Source organism: Uloborus diversus, chromosome 7, assembly GCF_026930045.1.
Source record: "Uloborus diversus isolate 005 chromosome 7, Udiv.v.3.1, whole genome shotgun sequence".
NCBI lineage: Eukaryota > Metazoa > Arthropoda > Arachnida > Araneae > Uloboridae > Uloborus > Uloborus diversus.
Genome location: NC_072737.1, coordinates 79,055,582 through 79,070,724, shown reverse-complemented (window position 1 = coordinate 79,070,724; position 15,143 = coordinate 79,055,582). Strand labels below are relative to the sequence as shown.

General features: G+C 33.8%; 1 protein-coding gene across 1 annotated transcript in view; it reads right to left on the bottom strand.

The window, feature by feature from the left end:
• The window catches only part of LOC129226451 (17-beta-hydroxysteroid dehydrogenase type 6-like), a 33,433-nt gene that overhangs the window by 11,973 nt on the left and 6,317 nt on the right, over positions 1-15,143 (bottom strand). The gene's annotated exons all lie outside the window — the stretch shown is intronic.

Genomic DNA, 15,143 nt, shown 5'->3' with positions numbered 1-15,143 from the left:
AATGTTAGTTGGCGGAAAAGTTCGTGGACCGACTCGGTATTTTCTGAAATTGAAATTCAGGAAATGCAATTGTAAATGATCTTCAATGATATTATCAGGGAGTTCGGTCTGGAAATTTTTTTAAAATTAAAGTTCTAAATAGCAGGGGTGCCCCCCCCCCCCAAGCTCAATGATGCGAATTCCCCCCCAAAAATTTTCTCGCTTTCAAATAGGGTTAAAGATAATACTTTTTAGAGTTCCTTATTCCCAGGCAAATTGACAGGGGGAGGGGAGAGGGGGGGTGTAACACTAACTACTGCCATCTGAACCAAAATACTTTTGGATTGTTAACACGTCTCACCTCCCAAAACTTAAAATATGGTCCTTGAGTAAAAAAGTTGAGTTTTTTTTTTTTTCAAACTTATGAAAAAATACCGAGAGAGTGGATTCACCTTCCTGGTTTGGGATGGGGTCGTTACTGGATGTAAGCAATTTGAACCTCGTCGGAGGTACAATATTCAGTCAGATAGGGGGGTCCGGGGGTTTCTCCTCTGGAAAATTTTTGAAATTGTAGTTATAAAAACACAGTTTCAGACGATAATTGGAAAGGTTAGATGGCGATTTGAAAGATTCGGTGGTGCCTCCCCAGTATTTTTTTCGAAGTTCAAATGTCAAAAAAGCAACTGTAGATACTCTTTCGTTATGTAAGGGAGAGTGGGCGGGATTCGAGGGCTCCCCCCGAAACGTTTTCAAAATTGTAGTTCTAAAAACGCAGTTTTAAACTACCTGTGGTAATGTTAGGTAGAGAAGAGATTCGGGAGGTCTCTCTCGGAAATTTTTCTAGATTGAAATCTTAAAACCGCGATTTCAGGCTATCTATGGTTAGGGATAGATAGTTTTATGAAATTGAAGCTCTGAAATCGCAATTGTAGCCGACTTTCGTGACGTTAGGGAAATGAGTTTTCGGAAGCACTCCCCAGAAAATTTTTCGAGGTTGAAGCCCTAAAAACCAAATTTAAGACGATCTTTAATAATTCTGACGAGAGTGGGGGAAGGGAGAGGGGCGTTGCACTTAAATTTTCGAACCTCTTGCTTTAGAAACGCAATTTTGCTAGATCTTTGGTAACGTTAGTGGAAAGAGAAGTTCGGTGGCATTTTCCGGGCAATTTTTCAAAATTGAAACCCCAACAAGGCAATTGCAGATTGTCTTTGATTGCGTTAAGAATAGGGAAGGATTCAGTGGCTCTCCCCATAAACTTTCGAAATTGCAGTCCTGGAAAAGCAGTTTTAGATGAATCTTAATGATAAAGAGGGAGTTTTTCGGGCGTTACAGTGGAGGCGCTCTCCTGGAAGTTTACCGAAATTGAAGTCGCCTATCCAAAAAAAGATGAGTCACAAACAGGTACACTATGACATATTTTTCGGAAATCTTCAAAATTGATTCAGCTATTCAGTACACATTCAGAACTCGAGAATTTTCACGAATCTAATACTTCCTTCTGTATACATCTTAGATATAGAAGAAAATAAAAATTATTTATGAAAAATAATTAAAATACATCAAGAACAAACTATTCTACTTCCAACAGTGAAACATAACATCATTGAAAGTTTTATAAAAATCATCTAATAAAAGTCAATTTGAAAATGGTAGAAAAAATGAGAGTAAAGTGAAAAGAAAAATTCTACATAAACTGAAGCTAATTTATGAAGAAAATATATTAATTCTCAAGTGATGAGCTAAAAAATATGTTATTTGAAAACTTCAAAACTAATTTTTAACGATTGTTTTGGTGCAAATGAATCTATGAAGGGCTAGAGCAGCGTTTCTTACTTTTTTTTTTTTTTTGACAATTGGAACCCTTTTAGAGTCCACTTTTTTCGTGGAACCCTTGGTTTTTTTTTTTCGGTAGCAACATTCTAAAACTGATGCTCGCAATTATGAAAATTGCAGTAGACCCTCTTTTTACGCGTGGGTTACGTTCCAAGTATTGTCGCGTAAATCGAAACCTCGTACATTGAGAGCTAATACTAGTGTTAAAATAGGAGTTTGGTTCCGTAGATAACAAAGTACTTCATTCTAGTGATCACTAAATGTATAATAAGTTTATTGTGTACTTATATCGACTTTCATGCACAACATGCATAAAGAAAACATAAATTAATTTCGTGTTCTGTTTATGAAGAAGAATTGGCTATGATAGTCTTCTGGCAGCCATTAAGAATTATTCTCTAATTCTTTGCAGAACATTAACGCATCCATGATCACTTGCGTCATTTCCATGATAGAATCTTCCTTCAGTAACAAATCAGAAAGATCATTTCTATTGTCTAGCAATGGCTCAAAATTTCCAATGTGAACGTTTTTGTTTGTGCGTCACCGACGTCGGTATCCTCGTTGGTTTTGGTCTCCTTTGTCACTCCTAAAAGTTCTTCTTCCAGTGAATTCTGAACTGCGTGAGTTTAATAACTTTACTTCTGGAAAGAGCTCTAGAACCAATCGCATAAAATGTCTCCAGTGACCCAAACTCGATTATAAACATGCCAAAATGCAGTTGATTATGCGTAATCTGCAATCTTTAGGAGTTTGGATTTTGAAAAAGGGGAACATTTTATCTGTTTGTATTGTCGCAACCGAAACTTATCCGCGTAAAATAAAATAAAGGTGTCAAATCTTGTACCACGTATAATAGAAACCACATAAAATAAACCCGCGTAAAACGAGTGTCTATTGCATTTCAAATGACGTTTATTATCTTTAAAAAATAACTTAAAAATTAATTCTTGGCTTTACGTGCGAAAATTGAATTCTCATTCATATCAGGTTTAGAATTAAGTCTGTTGTGATATTTATTTTTGTTGACACAAAGTTGATTACCAAAGTTCCAACAATAGATGCAAATGGTGAAAGTGCCATTAAATATTGTTTCGGATCCAATGTTGCCAATAAAAGTTTCGTTTATGTACTGACATAATCGGAATACCGTACACTGAAAATAAATAAGTAGTTAGTCCACAATTTTTGATATTTTATCTACTGTTCATTCGAAAAATACTGATTTGAAGCCTCAGACGTCATTCTCATCTATTTTTTAGGTTAGTAATTTCAATTTTACCAAAGACTAACTTTCGTGGAACCCTTGAAGGATCTCCACGGAACCCCAAGGTTCCGCGGAATACAATTTCAGGAACGCTGCGCTAGAGCATAGTGGTCAAAATTCTTACAAACAATAAATAAATAACAGGGGAAAAAACAATTAAAAGAACTTTTTTATTTTAGCCATTTTGACCTCCCTCTCATCACTGTTACACGTATTCCTCATACAGAACTGTGCAACTTCCAGAAAATCTATATAAATAAAATAAAGACTATATGTGCATATATGTATGCATGTTTCCTATACAAATCCAGTTTATGCCGGATCTAGACCAAATTTGACAGGGAGATACTTGGACATCCAAGAAGGAAAGTAGATGAATTTTAAAACGGCGAAAAAATACTGAACCATTCGAATTTTAGTTTTGGCCTGAAATGACATTAAATGGCTCTCTCTCTCTCTTTCTTCCGGAAATAATTATCCGATCGGTTTGATTTTAGTCCAATTTGAAAGCCCGCAAAAAACACCCCTGAGAAGTAGATTTACTTCCCTCGGATTTCAAAACCATCAACAAGGCTGTAAAATCAAACAGGAGAAAAGTTATAACCAAAATTTTTTTAATTTTTAATTTAGGAACATCAGTATCAAATCGGAAATTTATCGTCTATTGCGAACTCATTTTTCATTATCGTCAATAAAATCATTGAGAAGAAAGATCTGTTGCCCTTTTCTTTCTCTACTGCGAAAAAATAAAATTTTTGCTTTTGTTCTGAGGCTTTTCTTGTAATCGGGGAATTTAAAAATTTTCCTTTCTAATTACTTTTTTCGCGATCAGTCCGGAAATTTTACAGATTTTTGAGCAATTACGTTGCTCATTGTTCTTGTTCTCATTTGACGGTTTTGATGTTCCTATGATTTTATTTTCCCCCCGCCTCCCTCTGCCAGCACCACCGCCGACCGGCCCCTCCCGATACTGCTCCTCTAGGGAAAACCGTCTCCAGGTTGCGTTACGTCCTACATACACATGCATACATACACACACCTATACATACACACATACTCATGCCTGCATACAGACGTAAACATATACGCATACATACACATACCTATACACATACCCACACACTCATGCCTGGACACAAACACACACGCCTATATACACACACACACTCAGTGGCGTGCGGATCAATATTTTTAGGGGACCAGTTGGTAACGGTAAATTACGATATACAAAAGTAAAAAGATTTATAGATATACTAGCAGAAATACCCGGCGTTGCCTGGGTCAGAAATAAATGTAAGAAACAATCGCTACTTTCTTTCGTTTTCTGTTTTAACTGAAAGAACTCAAAACATATCACTTTGACGTGATTAAAAATAGAGCTTCTTCCTTACCCATTAAAGTAAAATAGCAATAAGTATAAAGAACGAACGAATATTCATTTAGAAACGAAAGCACAAATTTAAACATATAAAAATTTGAAGAATATCCAAAATATGAAATAACAAAAACAAAGATCACTGAAAAAACCGTGCGCTTTATTTAATTAAATAGTACACACTCAAAAGAAAAAAAATCTCACTACTTTGTTTCTTTAAGGATGCAAAAAGTAGTTTCCAAATGTTTAAACGACTTTAAACTCATGTCTGCTCCGGAGAAGCCTTGATTCAAAAATTTCATTATGATTACTTTTATTATTGCTGTTGTTAGGCAACGAATTTTTGTAACAATGGGTTTTATATTCGCAACTTCAAAGCGCGAATACGCTACTTAGCGGTGATTACTAATTGTAAACTTGATGCATTACAGAGGATGACTAACAACATAAAGTAACATTTAATAGACAAGACTACAAGATACATTCATAATTTTGTAATTAACTATTCTACCAATATATTCAAGTATTGTTGCCGCTGTGGCACAAAAACAATGAAACTAAATTTAGTCAAGGCTTATGTTAAGTGCAATAAACAACACTCCCCCTCACGAACCATGGCCCCACTGAATGCGCTGGCGCTTACCAGGCCTTGACAATTTTTGACTTTCCTGTGTTAAACCGGGGCAACTATTTCTGCACTTGAACATGGCCACACTAGATGGAAAAACTTCAAAATTTCATATTTGCCCATTCTGACCGCAAGGAGGCGCCACAAGCCACGGTTGCACCAACCAATCAACGACAAGTTTCAAAGCTTGTTTATTTTAATTAATAAATGAAACAGAAAACAAACATCAATATTTCGCAAGATGCTCAGAAATATACCGAATCAACCATTTCGAATCAGTAATGTTATTCAGCTGATTATTTAATGCGTAAATGGAGCATCTAAAGTTGGTTTGGCCATTTCTTTTAATTTAAGTTTACATGCTCATTTATAGTTTGTGTTTCATTTGTTGGATTATTTTACGCTTAATGGAGAAACTTAATTATTCAGAGGATTATTTTTTATTTTAATGGACTTTTTGATCTTGTTTCTAGGCTTGCTTCGCTTATAAGTCTTTCAAAAGACAAAATGGCTTATGGTATCGCCAAATAAGTACTTTATATGTAACTTGAAATAGTTCCTGGCAATAAATAAAATTGAAACTAATCGCCAGCTTAAAAAATGCACCGCTACGTACCTATAACGGAAAATTACCCCCCTCGCCACCCTTTTTTTATTTTAAGAAATGCTAGATATTTAGAGCTGCTCCTAATGCTATACTATTAGAACAAGATAACAAAAATTTGTAAGCAGATCTTAGATTCCTGTGGACGGTCTACTGTGTGTGTGTATTTTATTTTTCCAACAGAAAATTCATATCCTAATTTTCGCCAAACTTGGCGATCAAATTTCTTACAAAGTTTCTAGTTCAAAGCTCCTTTCTCATTCATTTTTTAAGTGTAGAAAATAGTCTTTTTATGACTAAAATTCAATGTTTACAGGATTTTACATCGCTAAATATTTTAAATTTTCTTAAAAATACAGTCGATTTGCGATAACTCGAAGTCCGATAACTTAAATATTACTATAACTCGAAGTTTTTATGATGTCCTGACTTTTTTGTTTTTAATTCCATTCTAATTATTCTAAATAACTCGAAGTTAACTTCCTTCAACTTGAAGTTTTTTCCAAGATTACTCGAAATTTATTTCGAAAGAACGAAAAAAAAAAGAAAGAAAGAAAGAAGTGACTATGGGAGAATAATTATTTCACCTTCACTTGCAATCCGAATTTGAAACGAATGAAGATGTGCACCTTTCCTGAAGTAGAATCAGCTCTATTCAAGTGGTTCCAGCATACTTTTGATTTTTGTCTATCAATATATTTGACTAAACTGTGCATATTGTGCTAAAAAACTTAAGTTCTGTAATTTTGTCTGTTATATGTACATATTAATTAAAGTATTCGATGGTTTTTAATATTAAAATATCAAAAACCAAAACTAGCGTTAAGTCAAACTTTCGATAAATTCAAAGTTTTTTTTGATTATGCTATGAATTTCCTTTCGTAAGGAAAAAAAATCTGCACTTTTTCGAAATAGCTCTTGTGCACTAAACTTTTGTGCATTTCTATGCGTATTGTGCACTAATATACTACTAAAATCTACACTTAAGTTATTATGACATGAAATGTGCTAAAAATGGAAGGGGAAAAAGATAAATGACATTATTTTCGTGTCCGTAAAATATTGGTGCGAGAACCACGGACCCGTCGTAGAACCATGTATTAGGCACATTCTGATTTTAAATGTTTTTAAAATTTTGTTAATGGTTCATTTTCTTAAATTGTCATCATATTTTAAACTTTTCTGTTGTTCTTCTTCATTTGAAAAAGAATATTCCTAACCAGGCCTGTCAAGTGGGGATATCAAGGGGGGAGGGGGCAATTATGACACCCCTAAATTTTACAAACACACTAAAATTAGGCATTTTGCTCATATTTTGTTGTTTTTTCCCGAACACAAAACCTTTGCCCCCCCCCCTCGGAAATTTTTAAATGTCGGGCCTGTTCCCAAGTGTACATTTTTATTTAAACTCTATTCGTTGTAAAATATACACTAAATTACGAGCGAAAGGAATGGCAATTGTTAACGTAAATTCCTCTCATACCTCCCCCCCTCTAATCCCCATCAGGGTCAAATGGGGCGATGAATGACCCTCTCAAGTTTTGAGAAATGAATGTATTTACAGATTGCGGAGCGTGTTTTTTTTTCGGCGTAATTTATTGAGCAGAAAAAATTCGCATGTAAATGAGCATGTAAAATTAGAAATGAGGGCTGCCTGCCATATATCATCAATCTTAGAACTGTTGTATCCAAAAAGGAAACCTCAGGGGATTTTCAATAAAAAATTTAAAAATTATTTGCAAAGCTTTCAAAAAAAAAAAAAAAAAAAAAAAAAGCGCTTGAAAAAATACATTAAGAATTACGCATTAATGTTAAAAAAAAATCAAATGTTTTCTGTATTTAGTTTAAATTTTTTATTGCGCGTAATTTTTGATATGATATTAAAATAACAATAAGAAATGCTCTTCACCTTTGTAATACAATGTTTATTAAGCACTTTATCTCTTCATTCCTTCTTTTAAAATTAAAATTTTCGTCAAATGACGTACGCCCGATAATAAGTCGAGAAATCACGTATTCACAGATGCCAAAGCGCCAACGCTCGCAATCACGCCAAGTGGAAACAAAAACAGGGGTAGCCAGTGGCGCCCTCTTTGCTGCCATGAGTTTCAGCGATTGCCACGGCCTTTTAAGTATTCAGTGGGGCCATGCACGAACATAATAAGCTTATAAGTCCAAGTCCTTGGCACAATATTTTAATTCTATGACCATTAAGAGCTTTAGTTAATAGATCTGCCAGCATGTCTTCAGATTTTTTATAAGCTATCTGAATTTCATTTTTGGCAACAATATCTCGGATGAAATGTTCTTTGACAGAAATGTGCTTTGATCTTGAACCTATGATTGGATTTGATGCAAGCTTCTGAGCTGCTTGATTGGCATTGAATATTTGAATGCTAGGATGAGGAATACACATGTCATTTGCAAGTTGCTTTAAAAGTAAAGCTTCTTTTGCAGCTTCAGTCAATGCCATGTATTCAGCTTCTGCGGTTGATAAAGCAACACCGTTTTCTGCTTTCTTGATTCCCAACTAATTGCAGCTCCAGCGTATATAAAACAATATCCTGTGTAGGAACGGCGATCTAATGTACACGAAGCCCAGTCTGCATCAGTAAATCCAGTTATATTCCGTTTAGTTTTCTTAAATATTAGACCATAGTCTTTAGTGCCTTGGAGATACCTTAAAACTCTTTTAGCAGCATTCCAATGTTTCATGTTGCAACATGTATTAAACTGACTTAAATAACTTACGGCATAAGAAATATCTGGCCTTGTGGCAATAGAAAGATACATGAGTGAACCTATCAAATTTTGGTATGGAATGTTATTCTTTTCTTCAGAGTGTGCTTTTTCTAATTTGATACCAGGATCAATTGGATTTGAAACCGCTTTGCAGTCACTCATATGAAATTTTTCTAGAATTTCTTTGATGTATTTTTGTTGTTTGACTACAATTTTATCATGCGATTGTTCAAATTCCATTCCTAAGCAATATTTTAAGTCTCCTAGATCTCTTATTCTAAAACTTTCAATTAAACTTTTCTTTAGATCGTTTACAGCTTCATTGTTATTTGTCGCAATAATTATATCATCAACATACACGGCTAAAAGAATTCTATCTCCCCCTTTCTTCATTGAGTATAAGCATGGATCAGCTGTGGATGATGAAAATCCAAGTTCCATTAACTTCGCATTAATTGTTTTGAACCATTGTCTTCCAGCTTGTTTAAGTCCATATAATGCCTTCTTTAATAAGCAAACCTTTTCTTTGGAGTTTTTCTTTATATCACTTAACATTTTTTGAGTTTTTAAGAAAAGTTCACTGATCTCATTTTCAGTTTCTTCCAAAAGTATTTCTTGAAGAAATTTTTCAAGACATGTAGGTTTCTCCATGTAAACTTTCTCTTCCAACTTTCCATTTAAAAATGCTGTTGATACATCTAGTTGTGAAAGCTTTAAATTTTCTTCAGCAGCAATCCCCAACAGAAATCTAATTGAACTTAGTTTTGAAACAGGCGCAAAGGTAGCAAAAAAATCTTCATTTGGTCGTTGAGCAAATCCTCTTGCCACTAAGCGAGCTTTCTTCCTTTCTAAAGTTCCGTCAGGATTTAGTTTTTCCTTTAAAATAATTTTTGAATCAATTACATTGAAATCATTTTCTTTCTCAACAATTTCCCATGTTCCATTCAAAATATGAGCTTTGATTTCATTTTTAATTGATTCATTCCAATCTGAAGATGATGACTCAAATGTTTCATCGCAAAGAAAAGAAGTGTCAGAAAGATCATAATCTTCTAACCAGGCAGGCAGTTTTCTATGGCGTTTTGGTCTTCCTCCTTCAGTTTGTTCAACAACTTTATTGTCTCTAATGTCAAAATTTTCTTCCTTACTGTCGTTTGTTTCATTTTCATTTAAATTGGTTGTTTCTTCATGTGAAACTTCATTTGTTACATCTGTACATGAAGTTTCTCTTTCTTCAAATGTATTTATGTCTTCAGATATTTCATCAACTCTTTCTGATATAATATTAGCATTATTTGAGCTCGGATCTTCAAGAATCGAAAATTTGTCAGTTTCAAAGTTCGGTTTAAAAATAACATTTCTTGATATTTCTACTTTTCCAGTATCTGGAAAATAAACTGTATATCCCTTTATATTTTCTTCATAGCCAACAAAGATTCCTTTCTTACTTTTTGGATCCCATTTTCTTCTATGTTGTTTAGGAATTAAAACAAATACATCTGTTCCAAACACTTGTAATTTGTTCAAATCATTTTTCCTGTTAAACCATAATTCATTAGGAGTTTTCCCTTTAATAGTACTTGTTCCTGTACGATTAAGAACATACGTTGCAGTATTTATAGCTTCAGCCCAGAATTCTTTCTTCATATCTTTTGCACAAAGCATACTTCTAGATAATTCTACAACTGTTCTATTCTCTCTTTCTATTTTTCCATTTTGTTGTGGAGTGTATGTACAGGATTTCTGGTGTCTAATTCCTTTTTCTTCTAAAAATGAAGCTATATCTGCATTTAATGCTTCCAACCCTTGATCTGTTCTTAAAATTTTTACTCTATTTCCTGTAACATTTTCAGCAAGTAGAACAAATTTTTTAATCTTATTCTTTACTTCAGGTTTATTTTTTAAAAAATAAACTGATCTAAAATGACTAAAATCATCTTTAAGTAGTAAAAAATATCTAGATCCCCCAATTGATGGTTCTTCCATTGAACCGCATACGTCAGCATGGATGACTTCAGCTGGGACTTTACCAATGTTTTTACTTCTTGTAAAAGGCAAGGTGTGTTGTTTTACAAAAATACATGATTCGCAGAAAAAATTTTCTTCATCAAGGAATTTTATTTCATTTTCTTTTAGAATTCTTCTTACTTGATGAATATTTTGATGCGCCATCCTTTCATGCCAAACTTTCAAACTTTCTATTTTTCTACAATATGTTCCCAAAAAGGCAGTTTCTTCCACTTCAAACATTAGTTTATAAAGTTTTCCATCTCTTTTTCCAAAAATCTTGACATCATTTTCTTTCTTTACCTTGCATGTATTTCTATCTAATTCAAAACTATATCCCTTGTCAGTAACTGAGCTTATGGAAAACAAATTGCATTTTAAAGCTGGAACATATAACACATTTTTCAAATCTCGATACTCCCATTTTCTACCATTAAAATATTTAATTTTGATGTCACCTTGACCTGCTGCATCAAATTATATTACCATCAGCTATTTTAATTTTCACCGCATTTGTCAATTCTGTATAATTTTGGAGCCACGTTTTATTGCAAGTCATATGCTCACTAGCACCCGAATCTGCGTACCATTCTCTGTCTTGAAGTTTTTCTTCAGTGAACAAAGCCATAGTTGTATAAGCAGCACGATTGTATTTTCCCTTTCCTTTATGCATTTCATTTCGATGACAATCTTTTGCTTTATGGTTTGGCTTATGACATACAAAGCATAAATTTTTATCAAAATTTTCTTTTAAGGGACATTGGTTTGCAAAATGTTCTTTCTTGCAAATAGTACAAGATATATTTCTGTTCTTGTGATTTTTCCTTGTATGCTTGTTCATTTTCTTGCTTGCTAAAGCTATTTCTGTTTTTCTGAACATATTTTTCATTCTTTCTTCTTCAATCGACAGTCTACTTACCAGTTCATTAATTGATTGGTTTTCAACTGGTACTGACTCCCAAGCACTGATGAAATGCTGATATTCCTGAGGCAAGCCCATAAGGACTTTGGTCATAAACATATGATCGGAGATATTTTCCTTATATTGTTTTAATTTAGTCCTAATTTCTTCAACTTCAGATATGTACAAAGACAAATCCTTTCCATCATGAATATAATTGAAGAACTTCTTTTGTAGCATATAAATGCTCACTTCTGACTTGTACTCATAAACTGAACACAGTTTATTCCACATAGCATTTGCATTTTCGCAAGTGATAATATGAGCCATCGGACCTTCTTCTACTCGACTCACAATTATTTCTTGAGCTTTCAAATCTTTCTTTCTATATTCAGCTAATTTTTCTAAATAATCATTCTCATCCTCTGTGTCAACTTCAACTGGAAAATCTCCATTAATAGCTTCAAACAGCCCTTTACTTTCTAAAATTATTTTCATTTGAAACTTCCATAAGTTAAAGTTATTTCCTGTTAGCAATATCGCACTTGTCTTATCCATATTCAACTCTATTTAAACTCAAAATAATTACTTAAAATAAAAATCTATCTTCCAGTTTTATAGTACTCACTAATTAGAAGCTAATCCTGTTCCCCATAACCTGTAAACTTGATGCATTACAGAGGATGACAAACAACATAAAGTAACATTTAATAGACAAGACTACAAGATATATTCATAATTTTGTAATAAACTATTCTACCAATATATTCAAGTATTGGTTGCCGCTGTGGCACAAAAACAATGAAACTAAATTTAGTCAAGGCTTATGTTAAGTGCAATAAACAACACTAATGCTAAAGAAAAAGGTAAAACATTCCATTCCACGAGTTTTCTTTAGGGTAAATTTCCGGCTTCAAGCAGTTTGTGGTGTAATGTAACTTCAGAAGAATAAAAAAGAAAGCTTCGCACAAATACGATGAAAATGTACTGTCATTAACTAAACGTCAAAGCAAGTTATAAGTTATCGCATTTGTTTGTTTCACTTTTTTTCATCCGCCATTAGACAGTGGTTGCTGCGCCCCCTATAATTTATTGGAGTTGCGAATTTAATTATTTAATGGGGAAATGATATGAAATTTACTGTTTTCCACCATAACTTTTTACAACTAAGTTTTTAAGGAATAAATTACAGCCTAAGTTGCTCCCTCATAATGTATCTATCTATGGTGAAAAAATGGTTAAAATTCGTCCAGTAGTTTAGAAGTTCACCCCGGACATCCGGACAGAGATTAGTCCTTTATGTATAAAGATGAAGATGCAATTCCTAAGAAAGCAATGTCATGCTTGCTCCAGAGAGGCCTTGTTTCAAAACTTACATTATGATTACTTTTAATATTGCTGTTGTTAGGCAACGAATTTTCGAAACAATGGGTTTAATCTTTAATCATTTGATGTGGAAATTACATGACATTTACAGTTTTCGATCACGACGTTCTTAAACTAAGTTTTTTAGCAATACATTATAGCCTAAGTTGTTCCCCGATTATGTAGCTATCTATGGATAAAAAATGGTTAAAATCCGTCTAGTAGTTTTGAAGTTTATCCCGGACATCCGGACAGAGATTAGCCCTTTATGTATAAAGATTATCTTCCCTATTATTATCAACTTCAGTGTTAAGCTTCAAAGTTGATGAGCAACATTGCTCACTTAGATGAAAATCTATTCGAGTTTTACCAAAAGTTTTCAACTGAGTAATGGCTTGGTAGTGTCCTTGGGTTTTTCTCGTGACGAATCGTTGCCTTGTGGAAATTGCTCATATCAGAAAATCCATTGGTATTCCAGATGCCTTTTTCCTTTTCAAAAAGAACGCAGGGCCAGCAAAATAATTTTTTTCTTGCCTGACAAGCAGTCAGTCATTTAACAGTCTCAAAGTAACTTTCTTAAAATGCTGATTGTAATTTTTTTAGCTTCGTAGATATTGCTAGGTCAGGAGTAGGCCTGCTCTGTGAAATTATTTGAGCTTTCTCTTTGAAAGTTAAAGCTCCAAACGAACGGTTTGCGAGAACGTCTAGAAGGCAGCAATTCTCTTCCGAGCTCCGGGGGACGGGGGCAGTGTGTACTGTTGCGCATGCTCTTCAACTACGTCCAGTTGGGGGACTTGTTTTGACGACCGAGTCCCCTTCCATTACAAAAGAAAAACACAATGGACGCAGGAAAATAATTTTGACTAGTGAATTTGTTGTTTCCTGAAGCTCACATAGAAACCTGTACACTAAGTACGGAAACAAAATTTATCCTTTGGTTTAAAAAATGCGTGAATTAATCAAATAAGCTTTCGAGCGAACGCCAAGGATCTAACAAAGCTATATGAGATCTGGGGAACAGATTCTTAAGAGCTAGTCTCTCGGACAAGAAAATTTAAGACATCGCACACAGGGGAGATAGGGAGGGAGGAGCAGTAAAAGAAGTAGCGCTTTCTAATAAACTTGTTTTTCTGCTTACTTTTTTTCTTAATAAATTATTCTGCAAGGTAATTTTTTTGAAGGGGCAAATATTTAAGGGACCAGCCTAGTCCCTCTGGTCCATGGGCGGCACGCCAACGCTCGTGATTGCGAAAAACATATTGAATTCAAGGAATCACAAAATTCAAATGAAATATTATTATTTTTTTCAAGCCTGATTGTTAAACACGCATCACTTGACCTAACTTTTATTTTCGAAGTAGATCTTGCAAAGCCGGGCGACGCAGTTAGTTTATAATAAACTAGCAGTACCTGCACGGCGATGCCAATGCTAAGAATTTAAAGGAAGTCCGTTGAATAAAAAAAATCCACACTCCCCCCCCTCCTCCCTTCTGATGTGAAATGATCATTTTTCTTCTACTAAAATGCGTACACACCTATTCAAAAAAAAAAAAAAAAAAATTATTAAAGCCTCTTTGGAATTTTAAACTATTCGCCAAAACGCATAAAAATATTAACAGTAGCTATAAAACTCAAAATAATCCTTCAACTATATAGTTCATAACTTAATGCGTCAAGCAACCACGCTACCGTTACCATACCCTTTAGCGAGTGAAGCGGTTTTTTTTTCCTGCAATTTAAAATATTTCGCCAAATAAACAATACTATAGCAAAAACGTTATAAAGAACAATCACAGTTGAATACAAATCAAATTATTTACTTAGATAAGTAGCTGTCTTCAACCTTAAGAACAAGGACAAACGTTGAAGAAATGAGGAAACCAAAACCCAATAAAAAAAATCCTTGATGAGTTAACTTACCCCGCCATCTGTTAGGAATTCATAGAACTAAACTTATCCCGCCATCTATTCGGAATTCATAGAACTAAACAATTCATTAAACATTTAATTTGCAATTACAAATATTTCAATCAATCTGATTTTTTAAAAAAAATAGCCTACAGCCTTCCTCAATAAATGGACTATTTAACACAAAAATAATTTTTCAATTTGCACTAGTAGTTCCTGAGATTAGCGCGTTTAAACAAACAAACTTTTTAGCTTTATATTATTAGTAAAGGTATAGATTAAAAAGAAATCAAATCGTCTGATCCAGATTTGCAACGGACACTAACTCCATCCCGTCTTTGATGATCCCTTTATTGAAAAAGATACACGGCTAATAAATTTTGGAATGAGTACGTCAAAAACTTGTTATTTATGCATGTATTTTTTCTTGAACAATTTCAAATATTTGTTTCTTTTCAAAAATCAAAAATTTTATGTTCTAAAAATAAAAATGAAAAACTTCTGGGGGAAAAAATCCCCCCCCCCCAGAAATT